This window comes from Athene cunicularia (assembly GCF_003259725.1).
Source record: "Athene cunicularia isolate RWA chromosome Z unlocalized genomic scaffold, athCun1 chrZ_part2, whole genome shotgun sequence".
Classification (NCBI taxonomy): domain Eukaryota; kingdom Metazoa; phylum Chordata; class Aves; order Strigiformes; family Strigidae; genus Athene; species Athene cunicularia.
The window spans coordinates 13,638,613-13,653,731 of NW_020799143.1; the positions used below are offsets into that span (position 1 = coordinate 13,638,613).

Sequence of the window (15,119 nt, forward strand, 5' to 3'; positions counted from 1 at the left end):
ATGAGGCAAACTCAGCCCCAGGTTACCTGCAATCCAAACAGGAATATGTGTGAGGGAAACAAGCTTAGAAAGAGAAAGTGACTTTTCCACTGCTGCTAGGAGAAAAGCCCAGTGTTCCAACAGAACAGCTGTCTTCCTGCTGACCTCTGCCTGGCCAAAAACCACTCTGATTTTCAGCCAAACTTAGAGCTAACATGGATGTCTCTGAGGCAACACATAAGATGTATGGTATACACCATTTCATATCAGTAATGAGTGTGTTTTCTTGCGCAGTGTTAGAATAGTGATTCTCAAGCTGTTTTTCATTAGGCAGGCACTGAACTCTCCATCCTAGTGCTGACCATTTTCATGCTAATTCAGGAGCTACTGAAGAGCTTCAAACATCATTAAGTAGATAAAAAACTCCTTAGCTCCTCATGTACAACAGTATGATTACATGCATGATTTTCTACTGTGTTTTCTTAACTGCTTCTGGATCCCAAATACTCCCATGTTTAAGAACCGTTGTGCTCTTCTTGTTCTTTATTTTAGGTAGCTTCCACTTCCAGATAAGGAGAGGGCTCTGTGGGATGCAGTGTATAAATTTTGTGTAAACTTACATAAGAAGTTTATAAAACATTTATAAAGTTTGTATATACTCTGACTGCACACTGAAACAGGTTGCCCAGAGAGGTGGTGGAATCTCCATCCTTGGAGATATCAAAAGCCATCTGGACATGGTCCTGAGCAATCTGCTTTAGGTGGCCCTGATTGAGCAGGGGGTTTGGACCAGATGACCTCCAGAGATCCCTTCCAATCTCAACCATTCTGTGCTTCTGTGAAATTTACAGAGCAAACAAATTAGATCTGTCCTTCCTGTGAAATATATGATATATAGGGGCAAGACAGACAAGAAGGCCAGGCAGAAAAAGGGTGAATGAAGTGTAGTTTCATTTATCTTATATTTAGAGATAAATTTATTGATTTGCTGAAGGTTGCTACAGAAAGCCCAAACAATTCTAAGATGTGAACTTGGAATTCTTGAAATGTCATGACAACAATCAGCTTGATTCTGTTTTCCTGAGCTGGAGATTCCGTTTCCTATCAAAGCAGAAGTTTTACCATCCTACTTTCAGTTTTGCTTTCCTAGTCAAATTAATCTCTGCTTATGTGACCAAGAAAATATTTGATGTCACAAGATGCTGAACTCCTTTACCAGTCACTGAAATTGAATTCAGCAGTGCTGTGAATATTAATGAGAAGAGGCTCTGCTCATACAATGGGAAGAGGCTCTTCACTGGTTCTTTATAGAACCAAACTCAATGGTTAAATATAAAACCAGCTATAACACCTTTTCATAGACAGAAGTAGCTACATATAAACGGGAGCAATGGAGCTATGGCCTGTAGTAAAAATTCTGTTTTCAGTGACTTTGAGATCTTCATTTTTCATTCCTCTGGGTGCAATTGTTTTAACTGAATTTGGCTATTAAATAAGTGATTCATCTGAGATAGTAATTTCTATTACAGGAGGTGAATAACAAGGAGACCAATAGTAGCCAAAGGAATTAGAGCTAAAATCTGGAAACCATGAAATGTGGTGTTTGTGTAAACCTGATGAGAACAGATCCTTTAATCAGAAGTAGAGCATGAAAAAGTCTGTTGGAAGCAGACACAAGGAAGGTATGTGTAAGCTCTTGCTCCTGAAAGATTTTTCCCTGAAGCAGATTTGAAAAGGAAGAGGAGAAGATAAGTGGTTCCATATGACTTTTTTTTTGGAAATTACTCTTTTTTTCCAAGACCATCTCGGCTGAAATCAATTTCCCCTAATGGAGCTGCCCCAACTACTGTTCTTCATTAAGAAGCCAGGTGTTCTGCGTGGTCTGTTTTGAATAAATGGCAGACTATTTCTGAAAGACAATTTTTCATTTCTACTTTGTCATATTTATTTGGTCTGTTCCTGTTTCAAATTGATGACTTGGCTAATCTAAAATTAAAAGGCCTACACTGAGCACTCTCAACTCTTGTTGACTTTAATTAGAATTTTAAAGTGATACTATCTTCCAAGACAAAGTTGATGTTTATAGCATTTAAAATATAGAGTCATGAACGAGAAACTGACAGATTCTTCTTTTCCAAAGACGCTAGTCAGGATTTTAAAGGTGGTTTTACAATAGAAGGTGCAGTTTCTACAAAACAACATTGCATTGGGAAGCTTTCAGTTTGTCTGAGATATGGCATATTGATGTTTCACACAGGGTCAGCCCAAGTGACTTTGTAATAGTCTCGTTTGTTCAAACAACCCTAAATATTTATTTCATATTAATTAAATTAGGATGGGTTTCCCTACTGCATCAAGCTGCTGCCTGGGAACCCTACTCTGTTCAGCTCTCATGATGCAGTGTCATCCTTCCTCCAGCTAACAGCCCATTGCCATCTGACTGCAGGGACTGCATGGGAGATGTAAACTGGCCCATAAGGGCCTTTGGGAACATCTAATAAACGGCAACCGATGTGATCAGTCACATGACAGATCTACTCCCGTGAGTACCTGCATGAGTGTCTTGAGTGTGTAAGTGTCCAAATAAGAACAGCAAGAGATAATCTATCATTTTGATTTCTGCAGGCCTTCTGCATGTTTACAACAACCTATATGTTGACATGGACTTGCAGAATATGGAAAGAGAGGGGTGGTCTATGAACTAATTCTGTCACATTGCCTGATGCTGATTTAGTAGTGCCGTACTCTTGCTGAGATTATTGCTTTAATAATTTCAGTGCTGCCTTCTTTAGGAAATGTTGGGGATAAATTGCTTCCATGGAAAATTTCTAGCCTTTAAAAGAGATTATTATTTTCTGTAAAATCAGTTTATTCTGACTAGCTTTACTTTAAGCGGTCAGTTGTAACATTTTTGAGCCACAGAAATACAGAAACATTTGACTTTCATCATTGTGTGATAGAAAATCCACACTCTTTCAATGAAATATGATCATGGATTCCTGCTGTGGAAAAAGAAGTAGGTAATTACTCTAGATGGCTTTCTATATAGTAACAGAAATCTACAGGCTAGTACAGGACATTGGAGGTTTACCCAAGTCAGGAATCTTTGCTTGCTGCCACTTTAGCAAAGGATTTCTGAAAGACAGAGTTGGAAGATGTCCATGGATTTCTCTGAACAACGGAAAAGAGGTGTGTTGCCATCCCTGTATCTAAACACCAACAGTATTTTTCTGGTGGTTCATGCAAGGAATAATTATTGGCTTGTTGGGTTGACATCACAAGAAAGAGTAAGATGGAAAAGCTTGTAGGTTGAGGTAAGGACAGGGGCATCACTTAAACAACTACAACCACATGCAACACAGACTTGACTTGGGGAAAATTAATTTATTGCCAATTAAAAGGAGAGCAGGATTGTGAGAAACAGAGACAAAAACTAAAACAACTTCCCATCCACCACCACAGACTCCAACATCACTCCTTCAATTCCAAGCAGCACAGGAGGGTGAAGAATGGGGTTTGTGGTTAGTCCCTAACATTCCATCTCTGCTGCTCTTCCTCCTCACTCTTGCCCTGCTCCAGTGTGAGGTCCCTCCCACAGGATACAGTCCTCCATGAACTTCTCCAGTGTGGCTCCTTTCCATGGGCTGCAGCTCTTAACTGCTCCAGTGTGGGTCCCTCTCACGGGGTGCAGTCCTTCAGGAACAGACTGCTCCAGTGGGGGTCCCCCATGGAGGGGGGGCTTGGGGACCCCCCAGGTCCTGCGAGAAAACCTCCTCCTGTGTGGACTCCTCTCCACAGGCTACAGCTTCCTTCAGGCAATGTCTGCCTGTGGTGTTGTGGGGTCCTCCATAGGCTGCAGTGTGGATATCTGCTCCAGCATGGTCCTCCAGAGGCTACAAGGGGACAACCTGCTTCCCCATTGTCTTCACCATAGGCTGCAGGGAAACCTCTGCTCCAGCATGTGAAGCAGCTTCTCCTCTTCTTCACTGACTTGGATGTCTGCAGGGCTGTTTCTCTCATATTTTTCTCATTCTCTCAAAACTGGTGAGAGATGTTCTTTATACTTTCTTAAATACATTTCCCCAGAGGCACCACCAGCTTGACTGCTTACCTCTGGCCAGCAGTTTGTCTGTTTTAGCACTGGCTGGAACTGGCCATGTCTGGTACAGGACAGCCCTTGACTTCTCCTCACAGAAGCCACCCCTGCCACCCCCCACTGCCACCCTTGACAATACATTGGAATAGCTCATATGGTAGAGAGGCTAATGCTTCTTTTTGTGTTGGTTGTAGTGGTGCAGGCCCATAACACCCTGAGAGCACAAAATACCTGAACTGCACATGAGAATTTCTCTTCATAACCAAAGGGTCTCCTACACCTCAGGCCACAGCATCTTTGCTCCTCATGTAAAACTGTCATAGTTTTGCTGGAAGTCCCTGGTTCTCCATGTCATGTCCCATGTTGTGTGTCCATAAAGCCTACACTGTGACTGATACTGAAGCATTGTTTTGTCCCAAGTGGCAGCACTGACAAGGTGATGAGACATGTTTTGGGTGGCATGCACAGATTAGATGGTGTGGTTTTGAACTATCATAAGGATGCAGGAACTCAATGAGTGTTTAGCAATTTTCAGGCAGAGGAGACAGGTCCAGAAGCAGTGAGAGAGAGGGTATTTCCTGGAGCATTGTAACAGCCAGACAGTGAGCTCTCCCATCTGATCCAAAATGAGAGATAAGGATGTTTCCTAGTGCTCCTGTGGTTCATACTTGTTCAGAAATGTGTCCATCCCTGGTTCCTGGGTAAATTTTGTGTAAGGAAGTGAGGAGCTCATTCAGTGGAATGTTATGGATGACCAGCTCACTGCTACATACCCACTCCCGCAGCACTGGGAGTCTAACAATAGGCCGCAGAGCACTGGCCACAAGCAATTGAAAGGGAGAGCAAACCTGTGATGGAGTGACTACATCAGTGGACAAGGGAAGAGCTATGGATGTCATCTATCTGGACTTCTGCAAGGGCTTTGACATGATTCCCCACAACATCCTTTTCTCTAAATTGTAGAGATATGGATTTGATGGGTGGACTGTGCAGTGGATGAGGAATTGGTTGGATGGTTGCATCCAGAGGGTAGTGGTCAACAGGTCCAGATAAAGGTCAGTGACAAATGGTGTCCCTCAGGAGTCATACTGGGACCAGTAGTATTTAGTGTCTTAATGACACAGGTAGCGGGATCAAGTGCACCCTTAGCAAGTTTGCAGATGCCAGAAAGTTGTGTGGTGCGGTTGACATGCCTGAGGGACAGGATGCCATCCGGGGGGACCCAGGCATGCTCAAGAAGTGGGCCCATGTGAACCTCATGAGGTTCAACAAGGACAAATGCAAGGTCCTGCACCAGGGTAAGGTCAACCCCCAGTATCAATACAGATTGGGGGATGAAGGGATTGCAAACAGCTCTGCAGAGAAGGACTCAGGGGTACTGGTGGATGAAAAGCTGGACAGGAGCTGGCAATGTGTGCTTGCAACCCAGAAAGCCAATTGTGTCCTGGGCTGCATCAAATGAAACATGGCCAGCAAGTTGAGGGAGCTGATTTTGCCCCTCAACTCTGCTCTGGTGAGACCCCACCTGGAGTACTGTGTCCAGATGTGTACAGCCCTCAGCAGGGGAATGACATGGACCTGTTGGAGTGGGTCCAGAGGAGGGACACAAAAGTGATCAGAGGGATGGAATGCTTGTCCTTGTGGGGAAAGGCTGAGAGAGTTGGGGTTGTTCAGCCTGGAGAAGAGAAGGCTCTAGGGAAACCTCACTGTGGCTTTTCAATACTTAAAGGGGGCTTATAAGAAAGATGGGGACAATTTTTTTAGTAGTGCCTGTTGAGAACAGAACAAGTTTTAAACTAAAAGAGGGTAGATTCAGACTAGATATATAGAAGAAATTTTTTATGATGAGGGTGGTGAAACACTGAAATAGGTTGCCCAGAGAGGTGGTAGATGCCCTATCCCTGGAAATATTCCAGGTCAGGTCAGATGGGGCTCTGAGCAACCTGATCTAGTTGATGTCCCTGCTCATTGCAGGGGAGTTGGATGAGATGATCATTGGAGGTCACTCCCAACCCAAACCATTGTATGATTCTATGGTTTCCTTATCCACTTGTAAATACATGCAGACAATCCACTGGCAAAATTGTGTAGTGTATTAAATCAGGTAGTGTGTTTTCTTGATACTGTCTCGTCAAGGTCCTAGATTCTTTGAGATCATGGCCATGAATGTCAGCATGCATAAAGAACATTGGGGGTAGCTGGACTAAATAGCTAAATCCTATTTAACACTTCTGAAAGATGGAAGAGCATCAGCTCTCTTAACAAGAAAAACACTGAACAGTGAGAAGTGATTTCTCCCCTTGGCTTACTCAGTCGATATCTCTGGCCATTTTAGACTCTGCCAGTAACTTTACTGTGCTTATCACTCCTCTGATCTCCCAACCTTTTCTTTTTTTAAACACTCATTTCTTTCATTGTTTGTGCTATGCTGTAGGCTGAACTACAGAGAGAAGTATTTGTGTAAAGGAATGAACAAGTGTGATATTTCAAAAAAAAAAAAAAGTATTTAATCATCTTTAAAATTTACCAGTTCACAGCTGTTTGCAGGCATATGCTGTCTTAGAAATTAGTTGTCATTAGCTAACTTGAAGTAGAAATTCACTTACTGCCATTACACAAAGCTGAAGGTTACCACTTACTAAGAGAGAATAAATTCAAGCTCATATGGGTGAAAGCCACCTCAGTAGTCTAGTCTACCTTCTGGACTCATGTAATAGAAACATACAACACACAGAGAGCCTTGGTGTCCCCTTTATCAGAAGGCAAATCACGACTGTTTAGTGTGTTTCTATTATATTACAGGAAAATATCTCACAGTAACTTGATCCACTACAGTTGTTAAGAAGAAATTCCTTGAAATATTAGTCCATTTTTATTGTTTATGTGCTGACTTAACTCAGATTAGAAGGTCAGACTGTCCAGATCACTTTTCTGTCTTAGTGAAAGATGAATAGTTTAATTTTCTCACTAATATTTTTAGTTGCAGGGCCCGATGGAATAGCAGCCAGCTGTCCAACCTTCTCCTTAGCACTACCTCAATGTTATATTAATTTCCTGGTCATTTCCTGGCCACCATTTACAATGCCACTTAACTCTGTCTTTTCAGTTTCTCACAGACCTCTCTGTGTGCAGGATGCTCATAACTTTTTGGCTAAATTGTGGATGCTAGTGGATCTTTCCTATTCCCCCAACTGCAGCAGTGATACCAGGAATGCTAGGCTGCATTCAGGGACTGTCATTTCAACTGTAAATACCCTCTGCAGGTCAGACAGTTCAAAATACACTGGGATGAAGAAAAAGAGCTTGGGTTGCAAATGTATTGAAGTGAAAAACCGTTGTTTATTTGTATCTATCTGAGGCATGTCTCTAGTGCTTCTTTCAGCTATGTGTGATATACATGTCACAGAGAAACTGCATGCATTAATATCACAGAAGCAGGGCTTAGAGTTATACACAGCCATAAAGCACAGGCACGGTTGCAGAGACTTAATTCCTGATATAAATAACATGCACTGGAGAGTTTGGCTAAAGACATGTTAATTTCTCAGCAATAACAATTCTCTTGAAGTTTATGGCCACTGCAGAAAAATGTAAGATAAAAAAGCCTACCATATGTCTTTTCATTTCCCAGAATATAACAAAGCCTCTTCATTTTTCCCTTCTTTAATCTTTTGTATGCTGTGTTTTTCTCAGGGCTTGATAGGCTCTTTGGTCAGATACCATTTTTATGCACACATTACTTGAACTGTGGACCAATGTTTTGTGGGGCTACCCTTTACTTTCAGTCATTTAGAGACCACACAGAGAGAATGTTTGTTGTTTTTTCCACCTAAAAAGACTTTGTGTGTGTAATAATGCATTGCATATTTAAAGGAATATTTTCTTTTGTATGCTTCGTAGATGGGAGAGAATGAGTTAAAAAAGAGCAACTGAAAACGGAAACAATCAAATACAAAAACATCTTTGGTCACCCAGAAAAATGTTCACAAGAGAGGTTTATTTACAGGCTGAAATGACGTTCACACCTTGTTTGCTTGGAAATGTCTTGCTCTTTCAATGGCACACTTTGGTTGGTAAACAACCATTAAAATTCTGAGCAGATCTGCATAGCTTGCAGGAAAACCTCTCAAAACAGCTGCAGCCTCCTTTCAGCTGATGGGAATTAATAACAGCCTTTGTTCTACAGGCTCTTCCGTTTGCACCCACAAAATGGGCTGAAAGCCACTTTTCTCAGACCACTGGTGCCCACAGGAGCCTGAACCCCATGCTGTGGTTGAGAATGAGCAGTGGAGGGTGATTGTGGCACTGACTTCTGCCTTTCCCCTCCCCCTTGCTGTGCCCTACAGAAAACAGCGCTGAGTCCAGCTGGTATGGTGAGATACAGATCTGCTCTCACTCCTTACTTCCCTCTCGTCTCTCCTTTTTATTGTGGGTGAGCCCACTGCGGATGCTTTTGGTGCCTATAGTAGCAATCATTAAGAATAAGTTAGAAACAGCTCATTTAACGATCATGGGAACTAAGTGTGAACCTCTGAGAGAAACACCAAAAATGGAGGAAACTCATCCTGAGCCAGCAAGCACACGAAAAATTTGATGAACAACATGGTGAAAAGAAAAAGGGGGGACTGTGATAGGTGGTAAACCGTCTGTTCAACAAATTCAGCGAACTGTAATATGAACTATTGCATATTGTGCAATACTAACAGCAAATGCTTAATTGAACTAACATGATCGTGTAAAAAAAAAAAAAAAGAAGTGACAGGAAGGGGGGGGAACAACAAGAGAAGAAGCATCAGAAGATGTGGAGAATTGCAGGTGCATAATTGAATAAAACAGGAGGATGTTCACGACCATGAATCTCATTATGCAAAGAGATTACTGAGCCTAGACTGATAAGAACAGGACAAACTCAGAGGACCATCACGTAACAAGTGAAAGGTGAAAAGTACACTGTGAGGAGGACCTACGGCCTTCCTCCCAGAAGACCACCCCCATGATTTGAAGACCCCTGCCTGTAGTTTTAACAACTTCTGCGCAAGTGTAAAGGACTGATAAGCTAATTACCATACGAAGCGGGAGTAGGCGGGTTCAAGTAATGAATATGTATAGGTGTATAATGACTATGTAATACTTTGTAGTATAAGATTGAAACAGAGTGCCCTGGAGGGTGTGGTGCAGTCCGTTGTTGGAGCAGGAGACTCCCTGGCCGCCCAGCGCTGTTTTGCTTGTTGCCGCTTGCTAAATAAAGAAATTGGGAACTCTGACTCAGCCAATTTTAAGAAGTCAGTTTATAACAAAATGGTGCCGTGACTCGGATCGTGGTTTCCCAACAGAGTCCCATACGGGGATGTGCCCTGCTGGATTTCAGCTGCCCCTGCCTGCGGATTGGTCTGCTGGAGCCCCGACTGATGAACCCTAAAATTCGGCAACAAGCAAAAGAACACCAGTCAACCCCATAATCTTTGTGCACAAAGTTCCGGACGAAGACACACGGGGTTGCATAAGTATAGGCCGGTTTCCCGTAAGGTTGGGGTTGGGTTGCCTGGAGTGTGGTGTGTGAGATGCCTGGTAGGGCGAAGCAAGTGCGGACCCTCGGCAGTGCGGTTCTCATATCCCGTGAGGGACTGGGCCACGAAAAAGGGCAGTAAAGTGTGTGAGTGTGTGCAGACGCTCCAGAAGATGGGACAGAAGAAGAGCAAGCCTTCTGATCCCATGGGTGGTGTGGGAACTCAGGTGAGGTACCCTCAGATACCACCGGATAGCCCTTTAGGACTGATCTTAAGTAATTGGGAAAATTACCCCTCTAGGTGGGGTAAGGACAAAGTAAAAATGATTTATTATTGTATGGAAGTTTGGGGTGGCAAACAAATTAGGGGAGACCATCTCTATTGGACTGTTTTCGGGTCCTTTGAAGAGTGGGTCTGCCAAGCCTTAAATATTTATGTTAATTCAAAGGAACCTTTTTAATCCAGAAGAAAGTGAGTATGCACATGTATGGATAGCATCAGATACTCAAATAAAATTATACCCTCTTAAGGAGGGTGGAGGGGAGGTCAGAAAAAAGAAGAAATGTATTGAGGATGAAGCTTATACCTCACCCCCTCCTTACATTCCTCCACCTCCGCCTTCAGCACCTTCACCTCCCCTGTCCACACCGGAAGACTTAGGAGATTTAGATTCCCCACCAGATTCTCCAGGGGAGCAAAGAAGAATAACTTGGGGTCAAACTAGAAGGGAGGGTGCTAATACCAGCTTATACCATTAAGGGAGGTGGCTATGGGGGGACCCCAGCAAGGCGTAGGTTACGTAGCAGTTACCCTTAACTCAGGGGACGTCAGAGAATTTAAGAAAGAGATGGGGAATCTGCTGGAGGGCCCTCTGGGTGTGGCAGAATGAGTAGATCTGTTCCTGGGACCAAATACTTACACTTGGGATGAAATGCAAGCTATAATGGCAATATTATTCACTGCCGAGGCGAGAGAGATGGTCAGGAGGGCAGGAATGAGGATCTGGAACCAACAGCACCAACAGGGTCCGGCAGCAGATGTAAAATGGCCTCTGAATAGACCCAATTGGAATAATCAGAATGAGATTGATAGAGGCCACATGCAGGACCTAAGGACAATTGTAGTCCAAGGCATAAGAGAATCAGTCTCTAGGGGACAAAACATAAACAAAGCCTTTAGTGAACACCAGAAAAAGGATCAAACCCCTACCGAATGGCTAGAAAGGCTGAGAAAAAAACCCTCCAGCTCTACTTGGGAATAGATCCAAATACACTGGTGGGGCAGGCATTGTTAAAAACACAGTTTGTGGCAAAAGCCTGGACAGATATTAGAAAGAAATTAGAAAAGATGGAGGACTGGCAGGATCGGGGGTTGGATGAATTGCTTAGAGAGGCACAGAACGTTTATATCCAGAGGGAGAGTGAAACTCAGAAACGGCATGTTAGAATGATGGTAGCTACGATAAGAGAGGGACAGAGAGTGGATGGGGGTGGGAGAAAACAGGAAGGCTAAAGAACGGGATCGAAGGAATCGGAGAGGGGGAGAGAAAAGAGGGCTATTACCTGCTTTTATTGTGGAGGTAGAGGCCACACAAAGAAGAACTGTAGAAAGAGAATGATGGATGAGAAAATGTTTGAAGAAGAGTAGGGGTGTCGGGGGCTCTATTTACTGGGGACTAAAGAACGAACTGAGCCCTTGATAAAGTTAAAAGTAGGTCCCCGACAACAAGAGATAGAATTTCTAGTGGATTCAGGAGCAGAGAGATCTACTGTTCAGTCACTGCCCCAAGGTTGTGAAATTTCATCAGAAAAAGTACAAGTGGTTGGGGCAAAAGGGGTACCGTTTGGAGTACCTGTTATCAAAGATGTGCTCCTCAAACCAGATTCTAAAATGGGGATAGGATCCTTGTTGACTGTACATGAAGTGGACTATAATTTGTTGGGGAGAGATTTAATGATTGAATTGGGTATTAGCTTAGAAGCAACCAAACATAACCTTAAAATTAAACTATGCCCCTTATGGGTCGAAGATGAAACCAAGATAAACCCCTAAATATGGTACACTCCTGACACTGCAGAGAAATTAAATATTGAGCTTTTTATGGTGACTATCCGAGATCCTGAGGTACCGGTGAGAAGTAAACAATACCCTATATCTCAGGAGGGAAGGCAAGGATTAAAACCAGAAATTCAGAGATTGATAAAGCAGGGATTATTGGAGCCCTGCATGTCTCCTTTTAACACCCCCATATTGCCTGTAAAAAAGGCAGATGGGAGTTATAGATTAGTCCATGACCTAAGAGAAATCAACAGAAGAACTATAATTAGATTCCCTGTAGTAGCTAACCCACACACACTTTTATGTCAATTAGGCCCAAATGACCAGTGGTACAGTGTAATAGACTTGAAGGACGCTTTCTGGGCGTGCCCCCTTAAAAGGGAATGTAGAAATTATTTTGCCTTTGAGTGGGAGGACCCAGATACTCATAGGAAAATCCAACTTCGGTGGACAGTCCTCCCCCAGGGGTTCACCGAATCCCTAAACTTATTCGGACAAGCTCTAGAACAGATCTTACAAGATTACCAGGTAGGAGACACTCTCACCCTGGTTCAGTATGTAGATGATCTTTTAATCGCAGGGGAAGATGAAGAGATGGTGCAAGAGGAAAGCATCAGGCTGCTAAATTTTCTGAGCTTGAAAGGACTGAAAGTGTCTAAATCCAAATTACAATTTGTAGAAAAGGAAGTTAAATACTTAGGGCATCGATTAAGCCAAGGAACTAAAAAGCTAGATCCAGAAAGAGTTAAGGGAATACTTTCCCTACCACACCCAAAAACCAAGAGGCAAGTCCGGCAATTATTAGGATTGGTCGGGTATTGTAGACAGTGGATCAAGGGGTACAGTGGAAAAGTAAAGCTCTTATACAACAAAATAACTGAGGATGGATTATTAAAATGGACCCAGGAGGATGATGAATGGTTAGAGGAACTAAAAACTGACCTAGTAAATGCTCCTGTTCTGAGCCTGCCTGACTTAAAAAGACCATTCTTCCTGTTTGTTAATATAGAGGAAGAAACCGCATTTGGAGTATTAGCTCAAGAATGGGCAGGAAAAAAGAAACCAGTAGCATATATGTCAAAATTTTTAGATCCTGTAAGTCAGGGATTTGTGGTAGCAGCCACTTTGTTAACTGAAGAAGCACATAAAATAACCTTTGGTAGTGAATTGAGAATATTATCACCTCATAATATCAGAGGTGTGCTGCAACAAAAAGCAGACAAATGGATAACTGATGAGAGATTGGTCAAATATGAGGCGATTCTCATTACATCCCCCCACCTAACCCTTGAAACCACATCATTACAAAATCCGGCCCAATTTTTATATGGAGCACCTAATGAAAATCTCATCCACGATTGTCTTAGTAATATAGAAGAGCAAACTAAAATAAGGCCAGATTTGGAAGAAGAGGAATTGGAAAAGGGAGAAAAGTTATTTGTAGCTGGGTCCTCTCGGGTGGTAGAGGGGAAAAGAAAATCAGGATATGCCATAATCAACAGAAAAGCCTTCGAAGTGATAGAGTCAGGACCTTTGAGTCCTGGCTGGTCAGCACAGGCATGTGAATTATATGCTGTATTAAAGGCTTTACAGTTGTTGAAAGGAAAGGTAGGAACTATATATACAGATTCTAGATATGCTTTGGAGTGGTGCATATTTTTGGAAAAATCTGGGAGGAAAGAGGTTTAATTAATTCCCAGGGAAAAAGTCTGGTGCATCAGGAATTGATATTACAAATATTACAAGCTGTACGGGGGCCAGCCGAAATAGCAGTAGTACACCTAAAAGGACACCAGAGAGGGCTAAGCCCCCTCATAAGAGGAAATAACCTTGCTGATCAAGAGGCAAAAAGAGCAGCTTTGTTAACATTGCATTTAGATGACCCAATAGAAACAAGGAAACAAGTGCATGGAGGAAGAAATTTAGCTCAGAGGCCTTTTGCGAGAATACAAAGAGACTTCACTGAATTACCAAAAGTAGGAAAATAGAAATATTTATTAGTAATTATAGATCACCTGACCCATTTTGTAGAGGCCTTTCCCACGGCACGAGCCACAGCTCATACAGTAACAAGAATATTACTTGAAGAAATTATACCCCGATATGGAATAATAGAAGTAATAGATTCGGATAGAGGCCCACACTTTGTATCTAAAGTGGTCAAAGAAACTTTGGCTGCCCTGGGTACACGGTGGCAATACCACACCCCGTGGCACCCTCAAAGGTGGTTGAACACATGAATGGAGAAATAAAGAAACAGCTTACCAAATTAATATTAGAAACTAAAATGTCCTGGGTAAAATGTCTCCCCTTGGCCTTATTAAATATCAGAACCCAGCCCCGAACTGATGTAGGGATCTCTCCCTTTGAAATGTTATATGGAATGCCTTATGATTTTGAAATGCCCCCTGATCACCCTCAAATTAAAGAGGCAAGAATAATATCCTACCTAATACAACTAATGGCAAGGAGAAAACAACTACAAGCCCGGGGAATGGTGGTACAAAGGCCTCCTTTGGACATAACAATGCATCAAATTCAACCAGGAGATAAAGTATTGATTAAATCGTGGAAAGAATCTTCCTTGACCCCCAGCTGGGAAGGACCCTATGTTGTTCTTATCACTACAGAAACTGCTATTCGAACTGCTGAGAAGGCGTGGACGGATGCCAGTCGTGTAAAAGGACCTATACGAGATTCGTCCTGGCAAGTGACCAGCTCTCCCGGGGATCTACGAGTCACCCTTCGAAAGACCTAAATGAACACTGGGAAAATCAAGGCACAAGACACCACAAAAGGACTCAGTAAGTGAGACATTAGTATTTTGTCCAATCGAAACCTGTATTTGTTTCCCTATTTGTGTATGGAGTATAACATATGTAAAGAAGGCTGGTGGATTCATAATACATATGAGGTGAACCTCCGATCTAGCTGTAACCAGTGTTACTGACTGGAACGGAGACTAACTAACTGGGTCTTAAAATTGGAATAACAACAGGGAAAACAATTTGGAAAAAAAAAAACAAACAAACAAACAAAAACCAAACAAAAACCTCTCTAAAACTTAAAAACTGGGAGGCCTATGTATCCCGGAGTAGAGGTAAAATGTACCCCTGAAGAATACAACTACTGCCGAGAAGATGAAACACACTGCTGCTCTATGCAACAGAGTAGGCAGAGGAGGCAGAGATGTATACTGGTGGGGAAAAACTTCAAACCCTACTCTGAGAGAAAAAAGGCTCCCAAGAAGTAAAGGCCAGAAAGGGGTGCAAAGCACCTTGACTCTGAAGGAGCAAGGCCCCCCCTTTCTATAGAAGTTGTAAAAACTTTCCGAATCCTACCAACCTTCTATTGGATTTATTGGACTATCTGGATAACAAAGAAATGGAGTTTCCACCCTTCTCAATCCATTCTGAGCATACTGCTCATAACACATATACCACAAGCATGGGCTGGACTGAACCACCAGCCCCATCAAC

The 15,119-nt window shown here is 42.7% G+C and overlaps 1 long non-coding RNA gene across 1 annotated transcript; it reads left to right on the forward strand.

Annotated features, from left to right (window-relative positions):
• Nucleotides 1-3,270: 3,270 nt before the first annotated feature.
• Nucleotides 3,271-13,521, forward strand: LOC113490093. Its single transcript, XR_003400148.1, has 3 exons — nucleotides 3,271-3,283; nucleotides 11,287-11,292; nucleotides 13,157-13,521. It is a non-coding gene; the product is annotated as an uncharacterized LOC113490093 (long non-coding RNA).
• Nucleotides 13,522-15,119: the final 1,598 nt, after the last annotated feature.